Below are 16,419 nucleotides of genomic sequence, written 5' to 3'. Positions count from 1 at the left end.
AACTAACACCAACTTGAACACAACACTAACTAACACCAACTTGAACACAACACTAACTAACACCAACTTGAACACAACACTAACTAACACCAACTTGAACACAACACTAACTAGCACCAACTTGAGCACAACACTAACTAGCACCAACTTGAGCACAACACTAACTAACACCAACTTGAACACAACACTAACTAGCACCAACTTGAGCACAACACTAACTAACACCAACTTGAACACAACACTAACTAACACCAACTTGAACACAACACTAACTAACACCAACTTGAACACAACACTACCTAACACCAACTTGAACACAACACTAACTAACACCAACTTGAGCACAACACTAACTAACACCAACTTGAACACAACACTAACTAACACCAACTTGAACACAACACTAACTAACACCAACTTGAACACAACACTAACACCAACTTGAACACAACACTAACACCAACTTGAACACAACACTAACTAACACCAACTTGAGCACAGAACGCTAACTAACACCGACTTGAACACAACACTAACACCAACTTGAACACAACACTAACTAACACCAACTTGAACACAACACTAACTAACACCAACTTGAACACAACACTATCTAACACCAACTTGAGCACAGAACGCTAACTAACACCAACTTGAACACAACACTAACTAACACCAACTTGAACAAAACACTAACTAACACCAACTTGAACACAACACTAACTAACACCAACTTGAACACAACACTAACTAACACCAACTTGAACACAACACTAACTAACACCAACTTGAGCACAGAACGCTAACTAACACCGACTTGAACACAACACTAACTAACACCGACTTGAACACAACACTAACTAACACCAACTTGAACACAACACTAACTAACACCAACTTGAACACAACGCTATCTAACACCAACTTGAGCACAGAACGCTAACTAACACCAACTTGAACACAACACTAACTAACACCAACTTGAACACAACACTAACTAACACCAACTTGAACACAACACTAACTAACACCAACTTGAACACAACACTAACTAACACCAACTTGAACACAACACTAACTAACACCAACTTGAACACAACACTAACTAACACCAACTTGAACACAACACTAACTAACACCAACTTGAACACAACACTAACTAACACCAACTTGAACACAACACTAACTAACACCAACTTGAACACAACACTAACTAACACCAACTTGAACACAACACTAACTAACACCAACTTGAACACAACACTAACTAACACCAACTTGAACACAACACTAACTAACACCAACTTGAACACAACACTAACTAACACCAACTTGAACACAACACTAACTAACACCAACTTGAACACAACACTAACTAACACCAACTTGAACACAACACTAACACCAACTTGAACACAACACTAACTAACACCAACTTGAACACAACACTAACTAACACCAACTTGAACACAACACTAACTAACACCAACTTGAACACAGAACGCTAACAATAAAAAAAAAAAAATCACCTCAGGTAAAGCAGGCTAGGCTAACATTGCAGCAAACAAACAAAAAAAAGACAATGTGGCATAAATAAACTGTATAATTTTTCATCTACATTATGTAAGAACAAAAAAAAATCATAATCGTATTTGTAATGGTTGTTCATATCTGACAAAAATGGCAGCAGTCGTGTGTAGGTAGCGACATGTTTCAGATAACTCTGGCTAAGTGCCCTATATTTATCCACATATCAGATGAAGAATACAGCCAGGATTTCTTGTTAATGTCTTTACTAATAAAGTGACTGGCTGTTTCACCAGAAGGATGATACTTACATAAAAAAGATGCCATGTTGAGCGTTATGGCTGCTACATAAACTAAGAAAACATAAACAGAGCTCTATGACGCCCCTGATTTATTAAAACTGAATATTTATTATCAGTCATTTTAGTATCAGTATGAAAAATGTTTTTGCAGTACTTGCAAAAACAAGGCCTGATTACTAACTCTGCGTTCTGTTTTAATTCAGTTCTGCTAAAAGTGATTACTGGGTCACGCTGACAGACTTTTTTTTCTGTAAAAGATTTAAAACAGCTGTGGAAATGAGTCATATCATTTAATCTTCCTTTATATAAGCCTTTAACAAATGAAACTTTTTTTTGGTGTGAATTCAGTCATAACTGATGCATCATGTTAGGTTTTTACTCAAACGTCTACTTCCTGGTTCAAAAATATCTGACGAGGAGTTGAAACATTGCTGATGCATTTCTTTTCATGCGAGCTGCGTTCTGCAGCAGTAGTACTGCAGTTATTCTGTTCCGTGCTGTACGTAAGCCCTTGAGGGTGTTCATTAGCTTGATTAGCGGTAGTTCAGCAGTTTGGATTGTGCACTTATCACCACAGTGTTGTGGGTTTAAATCTCAGATAATCATCAACACTTAACTGGACTGTGCTTTAATACACCATCATACTAATCCCGTATGCTATAATAGGAGCTATTACATGCTATAATATGACTTTGTAGGCTAAAGAAATGTGAGCTATGCATTCATTTCCATTTATACACCAAAGTTTACAGTCGATTTTCTCAAAACCTGATTTTGGCTAATTTCTCTGGATTGGCTGCACCAAATATAACAAACGACCCCTTATTTTAAAGATAACTAACTGTAGATTTAGATTCATCTCATTATCTGTAGCCGCTTTATCCTGTTCTACAGGGTCGCAGGCAAGCTGGAGCCTATCCCAGCTGACTACAGGCGAAATGCGGGGTACACCCTGGACAAGTCGCCAGGTCATCACAGGGCTGACACATATGGCCCTTTTCCACTACCCTTTTTCAGCTCACTTCAGCCCGACACGGCTCGCGTTTCAACTACCTCAGAACAGCAAGACTCAGCTCACTTCAGCCCTGCTTAGCACCCAAAACTCGCACAGTTTTGGAGTAGGGCTGAAGAGAGCCAAACCGAGACGAGTGGGGCTAGGGGCGTGAGGAGACACTCCCCTGTGCACTGATTGGTGAGGAGGAGTGTCCTCACACGCCCCCACACGCCCCGCGAGCACGCTGGGATCTGTAAACACCGTAAACCCGGAAGAATTACGAATTACGAGAATTTCTGAAGCCTTATGCGCCTCGCCTCATCTATACGCTCTTGCCAGTATCTGTTGGCGTTGTCGGTGACAACAAGCCACAGCACCAAGACCAGCAATACTAACGACTCCATGTCCTCCATGTTTATTGTTTACTATCCGGGTCGTGAGACTACCGCTTAAAAGCTCACTGATGTCACTGTTTGCGCCGCCTAACGACATCACATGACGTCCACCCACTTTCGCTAACTCCACCCAATGTGTCCACCCACTTCCAGCCAGCACGGTTCAGCGCGGTTGTAGTCGAAATGCAACTCCAACAGCCCCACTCAGCTCGACTCAGCTAAGCCCAACTCAGCCGCGTTGGTAGTAGAAAAGCGGCAATAGACACAGACAACCATTCACACTCACATTCACGCCTACGGTCAATTTAGAGTCACCAGTTAACCTAACCTGCATGTCTTTGGACTGTGGGGGAAACCGGAGCACCCAGAGGAAACCCACGCGGACAACATGCAAACTCCGCACAGAAAGGCCCTCGCCGGCCACGGGGCTCGAACCCGGACCTTCTTGCTGTGAGGCGACAGCGCTAACCACTACACCACCGTGCCACCCGTAGATTTAGATTATCCAGTAAAACAACCAGAGGACTGAATGTGCCTTTTCACCACAAAATGTCGCAAAAGTTCATTCTGAGATATATATTTGAAGCAAGAGTGCAGTCAAAAAATGACCTACATATGGTTTGACTAATTTTGCCATAAATGCTTTCCTTAATTATATCGGCCAACTTTGTTGGAGGAGGTTTTGTTTTCACCTCCGTTTGTTTGCCTGTTCCCAATGTAACTCAAAAAGTAGTGAACAGATTTTGATGAAATTGTGAGGAAAGGTGAGCCATGGGCCAAGGAACAATTGATAAGATCTCATCTCATCTCATTATCTCTAGCCGCTTTATCCTGTTCTACAGGGTCGCAGGCAAGCTGGAGCCTATCCCAGCTGACTACGGGCGAAAGGCGGGGTACACCCTGGACAAGTCGCCAGGTCATCACAGGGCTGACACATAGACACAGACAACCATTCACACTCACATTCACACCTACGCTCAATTTAGAGTCACCAGTTAACCTAACCTGCATGTCTTTGGATTGTGGGGGAAACCGGAGCACCCGGAGGAAACCCACGCGGACACGGGGAGAACATGCAAACTCCGCACAGAAAAGCCCTCATCGGCCGCGGGGCTCGAACCCGGACCTTCATGCTGTGAGGCGACAGCGCTAACCACTACACCACCGTGCCGCCCCCAATTGATAAGATTTTGATGCAAATCCGTATATGTATGCGGATCCAGGATTTTTATGTCTGTTCCCAATGTAACTCAAAAAGTAGTGAATGGATTTGGATGAAATTTGGTGGACAGCTTTAGTATTATACTATGTTCAAGTGATTTGATTTTGATGTTGATAATAGTGGCTTGGTGGAGGTATGCACTCTACCAAGTACCCTTCTAGTTTACAAATATATCCATCATCAAAATATTATACTGTAAAACAACCTATAATATGACTTTGTAGGCTAAATAAATATGAGCTATGCATTAATTTCAATTTACACACCAAAGTTTACAGCTAATTTTCTCCAAACTAATTTTGGGTCATTTCTCTGGATTGGCTGCACCAAATATAACAAATGACCCCTTATTTTAAAGACAATTAACTGTAGATTTAGATTATCCATAAACAACTTTTCATTTTGTGGTGACGCCCTAAATGCAAATGTGGGCTGCATCCAAATACTTAGTATGTACTAACAACAGTTAAGTACCTACTACACGACTGTAACTGTAGTACGTTCTATAAGTATCCGAGTGAGCTGTAAGGACACAATTCGGACGCACTCCGCCGTCATCTTACCTGTCCTCTGACCTGGATATTCATAGGTGATAAAGTGCTGCTTGAAAGTTTGTGAACCCTTTAGAATTTCCTATATTTCTGCATAAATATGACCTAAAACATCATCAGATTTTCACACAAGTCCTAAAAGTAGATAAAGAGAACCCAGTTAAACAAATGAGACAAAAATATTATACTTGCTCATTTATTTATTGAGGAAAATGATCCAATATTACATATCTGTGAGTGGCAAAAGTATGTGAACCTCTAGGATTAGCAGTTAATTTGAAGGTGAAATTAGAGTCAGGTGTTTTCAATCAACGGGATGACAATCAGGTGTGAGTGGGCGCCCTGTTTTATTTAAAGAACAGGGATCTATCAAAGTCTGACCTTCACAACACATGTTCGTGGAAGTGTATCATGGCACGAACAAAGGAGATTTCTGAGGACCTCCGAAAAAGCGTTGTTGATGCTCATCAGGCTGGAAAAGGTTACAAAACCATCTCTAAAGAGTTTGGACTCCACCAATCCACAGTCAGACAGATTGCGTACAAATGGAGGAAATGCAAGACCATTGTTACCCTCCCCAGGAGCGGTCGACCAACAAAGATCACTCCAAGAGCGAGGCGTGTAATAGAAAAAAAAAAGCATTCCTATATTTAATAAAATGAGATAAATAGAATTTTGCAAATAAAAAAATTTGCCTTCAGTTCTCCTTTAAGCATTCTCCCAGAGCGAGAACTCAACTTGCCTAACCGAAACGAACATATCAAACTCGGATATAAATTGTTCCAATGACCCACAACACCAAAACAAACATGGAGCTCTCTCCTGATTGGCTGAAGGTAATGATTGTGGTAGTTTGTAATATTTATGCTCTATGTTGACTCAATTAGTTTGTCCACTGTTAAGGAACTCCAACACAGCTGCAAAGGCATCTCCACCATTTCTTTATAGCTCTTTCCTGTATTCACGAGTTCACCTGCTCAATTTTCATTGCCTACTGATGAGATCCATTAGGATTTGACTCACTACATTAAGATAAATTAAAGTCTGTGCTCCTTGCACTCTTCTCAATTTTCTGCACCGACCATCGACATCAATTGCCCCAAAAATCTGCAGACTCACATTTACATTCAATAATTGTGAATTTTATCTGCCATCAAGGAAAAATAGAGTAGTGTAACCCTGGGTTTAGAGATGATCCATCAGCGAGACAGAGAGCAGGAAGACAGAGAAATGAGCCAGTAAATAAGAGGGATGAAACTGAAAAGTAAAAAGGAAGAAGAGAAAAGAGAAGGAGGTTACAACAGGGACAACTTATAGCATATATACACCTGTCCATCCCACTGCAGGAAACTGAAGATGTGGATCAGTAAAACCATATGGTTACTGTACACGTTATAACCTCACAAAGACATCCCATTCCATTCCAGGCATTTCGCAGATGCTCTAATCCAGAGTGACATACAGCGTACCCAGAGCAGCCTGGGATTAGGTGTTTCACTCAAGGGCGCATCAGCCATTCCTGTTGGTCCAGGGAATCAAACCAGAGACCTTTTGGTCCCAAAGCTGCTTCTCTAACCTTTAGACCAGAGCTTCCCCAAAAACATCTGAAAGTGTGTTACAATTATGATACCACAGCACTGTTGACTTCTCGATTCTGACTGGCAGAATTGGCACCATTTTAGCTGTAAGGTTGATATTAATGTGCTCGTTCGAATACATTATCATTTCTATAATTACATCTCATTTACAGGGACTTGAATGGTGAAAACTGCACACATTCAAGCTCTCAAACTCATTTCCAAAATGTGTGTAATTGTTACATGGTGAAGTTTTCTTTAAGGAGACTTTTATTTGGCATTTGTTGGACGTCTCCAGAGCCAGTGTGTTGTAACAATCAGTGGTAAAGCTGGAAATTTGTGTTTTCCGACATTCAGAACAGTATTGCATTTTTTGCCTTATTAGTAACTTCAAAAGCGAGAAACAAATGAAAGGTTGGTGATTGTTTACAGTGACTACAACGTAACTGATAACAGGAACTAACTCGTTTTATAAACATTATTTAATACGTGGTTATGGTTAGACCAGCTAGTTGGCCTAGTGGTTAGCGTGGCTGCCCAATGACTAGGAGATTGCAAGTTCTACTTGTGGTTGGGTCATACCAAAGACCATCATAAAAATGGTACCTACTGCCATCGGGTGAGACACGCTGCAATACAGATGTGAGTCAAACTCTTGCGGTTACCAGAGGACCAGCCCCCACTGTAACCCTAGCTATATAATAGGCGAGTAGCCGAAGGGTTATAGAAATGGAGATCGGTGCCACCTTAAGCCTAGGTCACAACCGGCCGTACGTGCGCCTACGGCCAGTCTACGTGCAAAAAACTCAAGAAACGCACGGAGGGCGCGCGTGTGACGTGCTGATTTTCGAGCCGTAGACTGGCCGCAGAGGTTCTTTGTCATGTCAAACAAACTCTACGGGCGCTTACGTTTTTTTCAGGTTGCAAGACAAACTTACGGCCAACGTGCGTCTTTCTCCACGAACAAAAAAAAACGCAGCGATTTGGGAAATGCCAAAAATCGCACGGCCAAAAAATCGTAGGTCCGGTTGTGACCTAGGCTTTAGGGCCTCGTTAAGACTTGGACAGGAGGCTACCAGGTGTTGGCATAGGAAGGACTTTGACTTTAAGGTTCGTAAATTACTGGATAAAAATACTTCAGGATGTACTGTTACTAGAAAATAATCAACTTCAAAAACAGTGTTAACAGTATCTCTGCTTCGCATCAGCTGGAACATTATTTTTATGTGGTTTATTTAACCTCCTAAGGCTCAAGATGTTTTTTTTACATGCATTTTTTATTTCTCTTTGCTATTTGGGCTTATTAGAACCTGATTAGAATAAAAACTAAGCATCATCTTTTGATAAGATGTACTTTTAGAGAAAAAGTATGTCCACATATGTGGATTCTTGTTCCGAATTTCTAAAAAGTGCTGTCCACGCATGTGACCGCTAAGCCCTAGGAGGTTAAATAATATTGGCTGGCTTTTTTTCGTGGTATATAAGCTATATTCCATTCAGCTAGCATGATACTGAATGAGTTGAAGACGAGTTATGCTAGCTGAATGGAATATATCTGATATACCATGAAAAAAACTATTATTATTATTATTATTATTATAATACACTCTCTCTTCCAGTTTTTCGATGTCTGTTGGTATGTTTTTCTTTTGTAAACAGAGAGGAATCGTCAGGGCCTTCTAGTCCTTCAGAGAAGGCCCAAACATATCAGCATTTCAAATGTTATATTTAATTTCTTTCATTCTTTAATTGTTTTCATTCTCTCATTATAATTATTCTCTTCTAACTCTAATTTGGCCTCATTTTCGATCAAATTTGCTTCAGAAATGAAAGGGTTACTGTCCTGAAAACATTAAAATCGAGTTATCCAATGAGATATTTTTGTTTGTTGTCTCTAGACAGAGAAGAGTTTAGAGCTGCTCACTCATTGGTTAGGACTTCATTGCCGGGACAGAAGGCCATGGCAGTGTACATTTATGTAGGAAGTGACAGATGAATTAACCAATCAGATTTTGATTTATAGTGGGAGGGACCAAAAATGTATCACCTTCGGCCTTCTCGAAGGCCAACGCGAGCTTAACCGCAAGTCGGCACCATCAGCGCAGCAGTGAAGTCACCTTCCAGCCGGTGTAGCGTTCATCAGTAGTGTTAGCAAATGCTAATAAAGCAGTCAAGCCATTGCTATTAAGTAGCACAGACTAACAACTGAGAAACTAAGATTTCTGTCTCCAGACTCTTCTTCCACGCTGCACGCTCGCCACAGTATTTTTCACTCAGACTTAAGTATTCATTTCCCAACATGATTTACTTCGTTACAGTAGACCCCCGCCTATTCGCGGTTCAGTATTCGCGAATTCACATATTCGCGGGATTTTATATAGAACATATCTCCTATACATTCGCGGAAATCTCAGCGATTCGCGGTCATTTGCGGCGAACATATCGAACGTTTACGCACTGCGAACGTTTACGCACTGCTACATTCTCGGAGCCGAATGCTCGCTCGCTATTGGCTGAAGTTTGAATGGCGGGCTGCTGCTCATTGGCTGATACGAATGAGCGCATTGTACAGTACAGTCTCGCGGTTCCCGTAGTTCAGACTTGTTCACGTGTTGTGCGTTCTTGGTATTCTTGAATCATTTTTACGCCCTACAATGGCTCCTAAACGCTCTGCATCTTCTAAGGCTCCTGCCAAGGAACCTAAGCGCCAGAAGAAGGTAATGACGCTGCAGGAGAAGGTAGGACTTCTTGATATGCTAAAGGAAGGGAAGAGTTTTGCGGAAGTGGCTCAGAATTGTATCTAAAGTGTTTGGGATCATAGCCTAGGATATAGGGAGTATTTTAGACATCAAAATAAGCATTTGTGAGCAGTTTTATGGGGGGGGTTACAAGTATTCGCGATTTTGGCTTATTCGCGGCCATGTTCGGTCCCTAACCCCCGCAAATACTGAGGGCTTACTGTACTTTTAAAATCAACATCGACAACTACACACAATGGAGCGACCTGGCAGCCTGCCGCTAATCCCTTGCAAAATCCTTTGCCCTGTTGCATTTTTGGTGTCTGGCTAAGTTTTGGCTGAGCTCAAGTCCGAGCTCGAATAGTAACGGTTCGCCACTGCTTATAAATACGTGTGAAGAATATCTAATGAAGTTTTGGTAGCCTTTCAGGTGTTCAGTGCATCTTTCTCTTCCCCAGCGAACAAAGAAATGCTTCTGTGCATGCGCAGCAGAAAACTTTCTCACTGAATATACGTGTGACGTCATGTTGTCTTGACAACCATGCAATATCGTAAACCATATTCAACGCTCATTCTCCATTGATAAGTGATATGCTAACAAAATGGCACGCTATCAAACAAAATGAATGAAACCTGCTAGAAGGGAAGAGAATACATGGTTTTATTCCATCAGAAAAGTGTCCTGTGTGTCCAATAATTTTCGAAAACAGCACGCTCGCAAAAGCAAAGATTGTAGACCATGTAATCTATCAGCACAGAAGGCTAGCTTTGTTAACATGATCAGACATGTCCAGAAATGATCAATAAGATTATTATTACTGATAATGGTTACATTTTCGAATAAAACGCAATGTTCTTTCTCCAAGATGAGGCCATTTTTTCATCCAGCATTTTTCGGTGAATTCTATCCACATTCAATTTGAAGGTCTGAATGGAATTCCTATCTCTATTATGCAAGCTCCTGCATCAGGCTTTCAAGATCACTGAGAAGCAGAACACAGAGTGAGCAATATGTTTGAGTAAATGAGCAAACGTTTCTATTGGTAAAAAGCAGGGATTTTTCGAAGACCACTTCATCATCGCAATGTATGTAGCGAGATTTGAAAGGCACAAGGACCTTGTTCAGCTCATGTTCACTCTACAGTGGTGCTTGAAAATTTGTGAACCCTTTAAAATGTTCTATATTTCGGCATAAATATGACCTAAAACATCATCAGATTTTCACACAAGTCCTAAAAGTAGATAAAGAGAACCCAGTTAAACAAATGAGACAAAAATATTATACTCGGTCATTTATTTATTGAGGAAAATGATCCAATATTACATATCTGTGAGTGGCAAAAGTATGTGAACCTTTGCTTCAGTATCTGGTGTGACCCCCTTTTGCAGCAATAACTGCAACTAAACGTTTGCGGTAACTGTTGATCAGTCCTGCACACCGGCTTGGAGGAATTTTAGCCCATTCCTCCGTACAGAACAGCTTCAACTCTGGGATGTTGGTGGGTTTCCTCACATGAACTGCTCGCTTCAGGTCCTTCCACAACATTTCCATTGGATTAAGGTCAGGACTTTGACTTGGCCATTCCAAAACATTCACTTTATTCTTCTTTAACCATTCTTTGGTAGAACAACTTGTGTGCTTAGGGTCGTTGTCTTGCTGCATGACCCACCTTCTCTTGAGATTCAGTTCATGGACAGATGTCCTGACATTTTCCTTTAGAATTCGCTGGTATAATTCAGAATTCATTGTTCCATCAATGATGACAAGCCGTCCTGGCCCAGATGCAGCAAAACAGGCCCAAACCATGATACTACCACCACCATGTTTCACAGATGGGATAAGGTTCTTATGCTGGAATGTAGTGTTTTCCTTTCTCCAAACATAACGCTTCTCATTTAAACCAAAAAGTTCTATTTTGTTCTCATCCATCCACAAAACATTTTTTCCAATAGCCTTCTGGCTTGTCCACGTGATCTTTAGCAAACTGCAGATGAGCAGCAATGTTCTTTTTGGAGAGCAGTGGCTTTCTCCTTGCAACCCTGCCATGCACACCATTGTTGTTTAGTGTTCTCCTGATGGTGGACTCATGAACATTAACATTAGACAATGTGAGAGAGGCCTTCAGTTGCTTAGAAGTTACCCTGGGGTCCTTTGTGACCTCGCCGACTATTACACGCCTTGCTCTTGGAGTGATCTTTGTTGGTCGACCACTCCTGAGGAGGGTAACAATGGTCTTGAATTTTCTCCATTTGTACACAATCTGTCTGACTGTGGATTGGTGGAGTCCAAACTCTTTAGAGATGGTTTTGTAACCTTTTCCAGCCTGATGAACATCAACAACGCTTTTTCTGAGGTCCTCAGAAATCTCCTTTGTTCGTGCCATGATACACTTCCACAAACATGTGAAGATCAGACTTTGATAGATCCCTGTTCTTTAAATAAAACAGGGTGCCCACTCACACCTGATTGTCATCCCACTGATTGAAAACACCTGACTCTAATTTCACCTTCAAATGAACTGCTAATCCTAGAGGTTCACATACTTTTGCCACTCACAGATATGTAATATTGGATTATTTTCCTCAATAAATAAATGACCAAGTATAATATTTTTGCCTCATTTGTTTAACTGGGTTCTCTTTATCTACTTTTAGGACTTGTGGGGACTTGTGTACTTGGGGCAGGACGGTGGTGTAGTGGTTAGCACTGTCACCTCACAGCAAGAAGGTTCTGGGTTCGAGTCTAGTGGCCGGCGAGGGGCTTTCTGTGTGGAGTTTGCATGTTCTCCCCGTGTCTGAGTGGGTTTCCTCCGGGTGCTCCGGTTTCCCCCACAGTCCAAAGACGTGCAGTTAGGTTAACGTGGGGCGGCCTTGGGCTGAAGTGCCCTTGAGCAAGGTACCTGACCCCTGACTGCTCCCCGGGCGCTGTAGTGCGGCTGCCCACTGCTCTGGGTGTGTGTGCGTGTGTTCACGGCTTCAGATGGGTTAAATGCAGAGGATGAACCTCACTGTGCTTGAAGTGTGCATGTGACAAATAAAGGTTTCTTCTTGTGTGAAAATCTGATGATATTTTAGGTCATATTTATGCAGAAATATAGAAAATTCTAAAGGGTTCACAAAATTTCAAGCACCACTGTATTACAGCCAATCAGTTTCCTGTATGCAAATGCAGACTATGCGGCTTTTTTGATAATCTTTCAGAAAAGAGAGTTAAAGTGCTCCCTGTTTGTCCATGGATTCTACTTTTATTACATTTTCTGCCCAATAAGTGAAAATCTTTTACTAAAATATTTCCAGCTTTCTGTACGTTTTCTGCAAGGACGTGTTTACTTTGCATTTGTGGGAGGAGTCTCGACAATTAGAGCACGGCTCACCATTAACTTTTTAATCCACTCGTCCAGTCAGGCAAGCGGCAAGATTTTTCATTGGTTCTGACCGTAACCTTTTTATTACTATGTACTTACTAGTCCAGTGAAAGGAAAGTGGTTAACAAAGTTTATCAGAAATCAGGTATTGTTATTATAATCATTGTGCTTTAATTAATTTAATTTAATTTTTAAATCCCCACATGCGTGAGCAGCTGGAGCAAGGGCTCGTGCGCTCACTGCTGACGTCGGATCGGGCCATGCCTGTGCTGGTTTGATAGGCCTCGGGGATAGGGAGGTGCCTGTAAAGTTTGGCGGGGCTAGGACCATCAATAGCCGAGTTATGAATTTTTAAAGTTGGTCCCGTGGGGTATGGAATCAATTTTGTGCCAAAATGTTCATACAATACTTTTGAAATATCAAACAAAAACGACAAATCAAAATACAAAAAAAGAACAAGAAGTCAATTTTTTTAGACTGGCAAACAAATTATTCGTGTAATCGTGCAAAATATCAGTCTATTACTCTTCAGAAACCTTTTATTTTTGTTCCGCGTCTTTCTCAGTTTTGTTTGACGTAATTTATTTTGGTTGCGATTCCAGCTTTCTCGTTTGCGCTCCCTGACTTTTTGCTTGCAGTTTTGGCACAAACTTCACGTGTGGGTGGGCTGTCCAGGAATGCATTCCCATTGGGTAACTTGTGTTTGACTGGCAGCTACGCTCAGCCATTCCCTACTCGGATTCTGGCGGACTGTTTGACGAGTGACCGATCCATTGACAGTAAACAAGGATCGAGTGGACTTCAGTGGCAACTATGATACTGAATTAATTCAACAAAGTGTAAATTCAATATCATAGTCGCCACTGAAGTCCACTCGATCCTTGTTTACCGTCAATGGATCGGTCACTCGTCAAGCAGTCCGCCAGATTCCAAGTAGGGAATGGCTGAGCGTAGCTGCCAGTCAAACACAAGTTAGCCAATGGGAATGCATTCCTGGACAGCCCACCCACATGTGAAGTTTGTGCCAAAACTGCAAGCAAAAAGTCAGGGAGCGCAAACGAGAAAGCTGGAATCGCAACCAAAATAAATTACGTCAAACAAAACTGAGAAAGACGCGGAACAAAAATAAAAGGGTTCTGAAGAGTAACAGAGTGATATTTTGCACGATTACACGAATAATTTGTTTGCCAGTCTAAAAAAAATTGACTTCTTGTTGTTTTTTTGTATTTTGATTTGTCGTTTTTGTTTGATATTTCAAAAGTATTGCATGAACATTTTGGCACAAAATTGATTCCATAGTGGGGGCCCCTGTTTCACAGGCTGTGTTATGAGATAATGTATTAATCCAGTCTAACATTTGGAAGAAAATTAGAAGTAGATTAGACCCATATCTTTACAATTTTTCATGGGCCATCCGGTTTGATGTTTTTGAAATACAGACAGACACATTCAAATTATTTTCTAATCAGCCATCTGGTCCGATGCTTTTCAAATACAGATGGACAAATGCGAAAATTACTGGTAAATGTCCACTGGTCCGGCCTTATTTCCCACACTGGGTTATAACAACACATGCACCATAATGGGGCACTACTACTTTCCTTTCATTGAACTAGTAAATACACAGGAATAAAAAGGTTATGGTCAGGACAAGTGAAAAATCTTACTGCTTTTCCAGCTGGACAAGTGGATTAAAAAGTTCATGTCGAGACTTCTTAGACATTTCATCTCATCTCATTATCTCTAGCCGCTTTATCCTGTTCTACAGGGTCGCAGGCAAGCTGGAGCCTATCCCAGCTGACTACGGGCGAGAGGCAGGGTACACCCTGGACAAGTCGCCAGGTCATCACAGGGCTGACACATAGACACAGACAACCATTCACACTCACATTCACACCTACGCTCAATTTAGAGTCACCAGTTAACCTAACCTGCATGTCTTTGGACTGTGGGGGAAACCGGAGCACCCGGAGGAAACCCACGCGGACACGGGGAGAACATGCAAACTCCGCACAGAAAGGCCCTCGCCGGCCACGGGGCTCGAACCCAGGACCTTCTTGCTGTGAGGCGACAGTGCTAACCACTACACCACCGTGCCGCCCACTTCTTAGACATTTTAGTTTTAAAACGTATCACTGTTTCTACATCTACACCTCACATCCGCACGCAGTTTTCGAGGCTCAAAAACGGAGACTTTTGAAACGTTGCTGTCCCTGTGTTAAGTTGAAAACTCCCGGGTTGCGTTTTAGTGTAGACGGGCGAAAGCAGAGAGTTTTGGAAAAATAACGTAGGCATCTACGTTCACTTCCTGATTGGGTCTCATCAGTCATGACGTATTCTTCCCTAATTCGTCACACTCCTATCACATGATCCTTTCCCATAAGACAACAAACAGCATCAGCTGTTTATAGCGGCACGCGCACGCCCAGTGTACCGGAATGGTCATGCGATATGCGTTTTCAGGTGTGTTAGTGTGGACGGAGATTATTTCTGATCCAGAGCTGAAACACTCATCTGGACGGAGATCGTTTTCGTTTTAAAGCTAAAACGTATTAGTGTGGACGTAGCCCTAGCCTACTCCGCAGTTTACTCCTTCATGAATTCATGAATGAAAGAATGATGAGGCTATAGATAGAACCTTAGTTAGATGTTTATAAAATTAGTTACTTATAAATCCTTCTTTCTCTACCTGGCACCCACAGACAGACAGACAGACAGAGGAAGTCAATGTATTCACTCATTTACTGCAGTGTTTAAACAATACAACGTTTGATGTTTATTGATTTCATCAATTTGGATGAATATTTATTTGTTTGTTTGTCTCATTTCATTATCTCTAGCCGCTTTATCCTTCTACAGGGTCGCAGGCAAGCTGGAGCCTATCCCAGCTGACTACGGGCGAAAGGCGGGGTACACCCTGGACAAGTCGCCAGGTCATCACAGGGCTGACACATAGACACAGACAACCATTCACACTCACATTCACACCTACGCTCAATTTAGAGTCACCAGTTAACCTAACCTGCATGTCTTTGGACTGTGGGGGAAACCGGAGCACCCGGAGGAAACCCACGCGGACACGGGGAGAACATGCAAACTCCGCACAGAAAGGCCCTCGCCAGCCCCGGGGCTCGAACCCAGGACCTTCTTGCTGTGAGGCGACAGCGCTAACCACTACACCACCGTGCCGCCCTTGTTTGTTTGTTTGTTTGTTTGTTTGTTTGTTTATTGCATTAGTACTGAACTAGTCTCATTACCATGCTACTATGCCAGGTACCGTACCGAACCCACAGTTCCAGTCCCGAACCAACCCTATCCAGCCCTATCTAAGGCTCTTAAACCTTTCCTGGTGTATGTGAATTTGCACGGTATGAAACTGAATTGAACTAAAAAGAAAAATTCCGAGTGTGTTCTCAGAGTGTCAGCTTTACCTTCCTTGTTTTGATAACTTTCACACACCGCTTAGTGACAATAATCAAGTAACCAACTGTTAAATACCAGGTTACTCTGTACGAGTAATTATCGACGATGACCTCATGGTTCTGAAAGCTGCTTACATGCAAATCAAGCACTGGATTTTTACATTCCTTTCTTCCATGTGTGTGTTTTCTACACATGAGAACGGCACTAAATTAAATGCCAAATAGGCTCGTGCTAATTTTATTCCGCTGTCTGAAACACATTTGTGAGCGGAGAGATGAGTGATAAGTAACAAGGGACATGAAAACACCGATTCAATCACGATTAA

General features: G+C 41.9%; 1 protein-coding gene across 4 annotated transcripts in view; it reads right to left on the bottom strand.

The window, feature by feature from the left end:
- Positions 1-16,419, bottom strand: part of maml3 (mastermind-like transcriptional coactivator 3) — a 453,791-nt gene that overhangs the window by 389,382 nt on the left and 47,990 nt on the right. The window lies entirely within an intron of this gene.

Source organism: Neoarius graeffei, chromosome 7 (assembly GCF_027579695.1).
Source record: "Neoarius graeffei isolate fNeoGra1 chromosome 7, fNeoGra1.pri, whole genome shotgun sequence".
Taxonomy (NCBI): Eukaryota; Metazoa; Chordata; class Actinopteri; order Siluriformes; family Ariidae; genus Neoarius; species Neoarius graeffei.
Note: the sequence above shows the minus strand (reverse complement) of the source record. Positions and strands in the feature narration are given on the sequence as shown.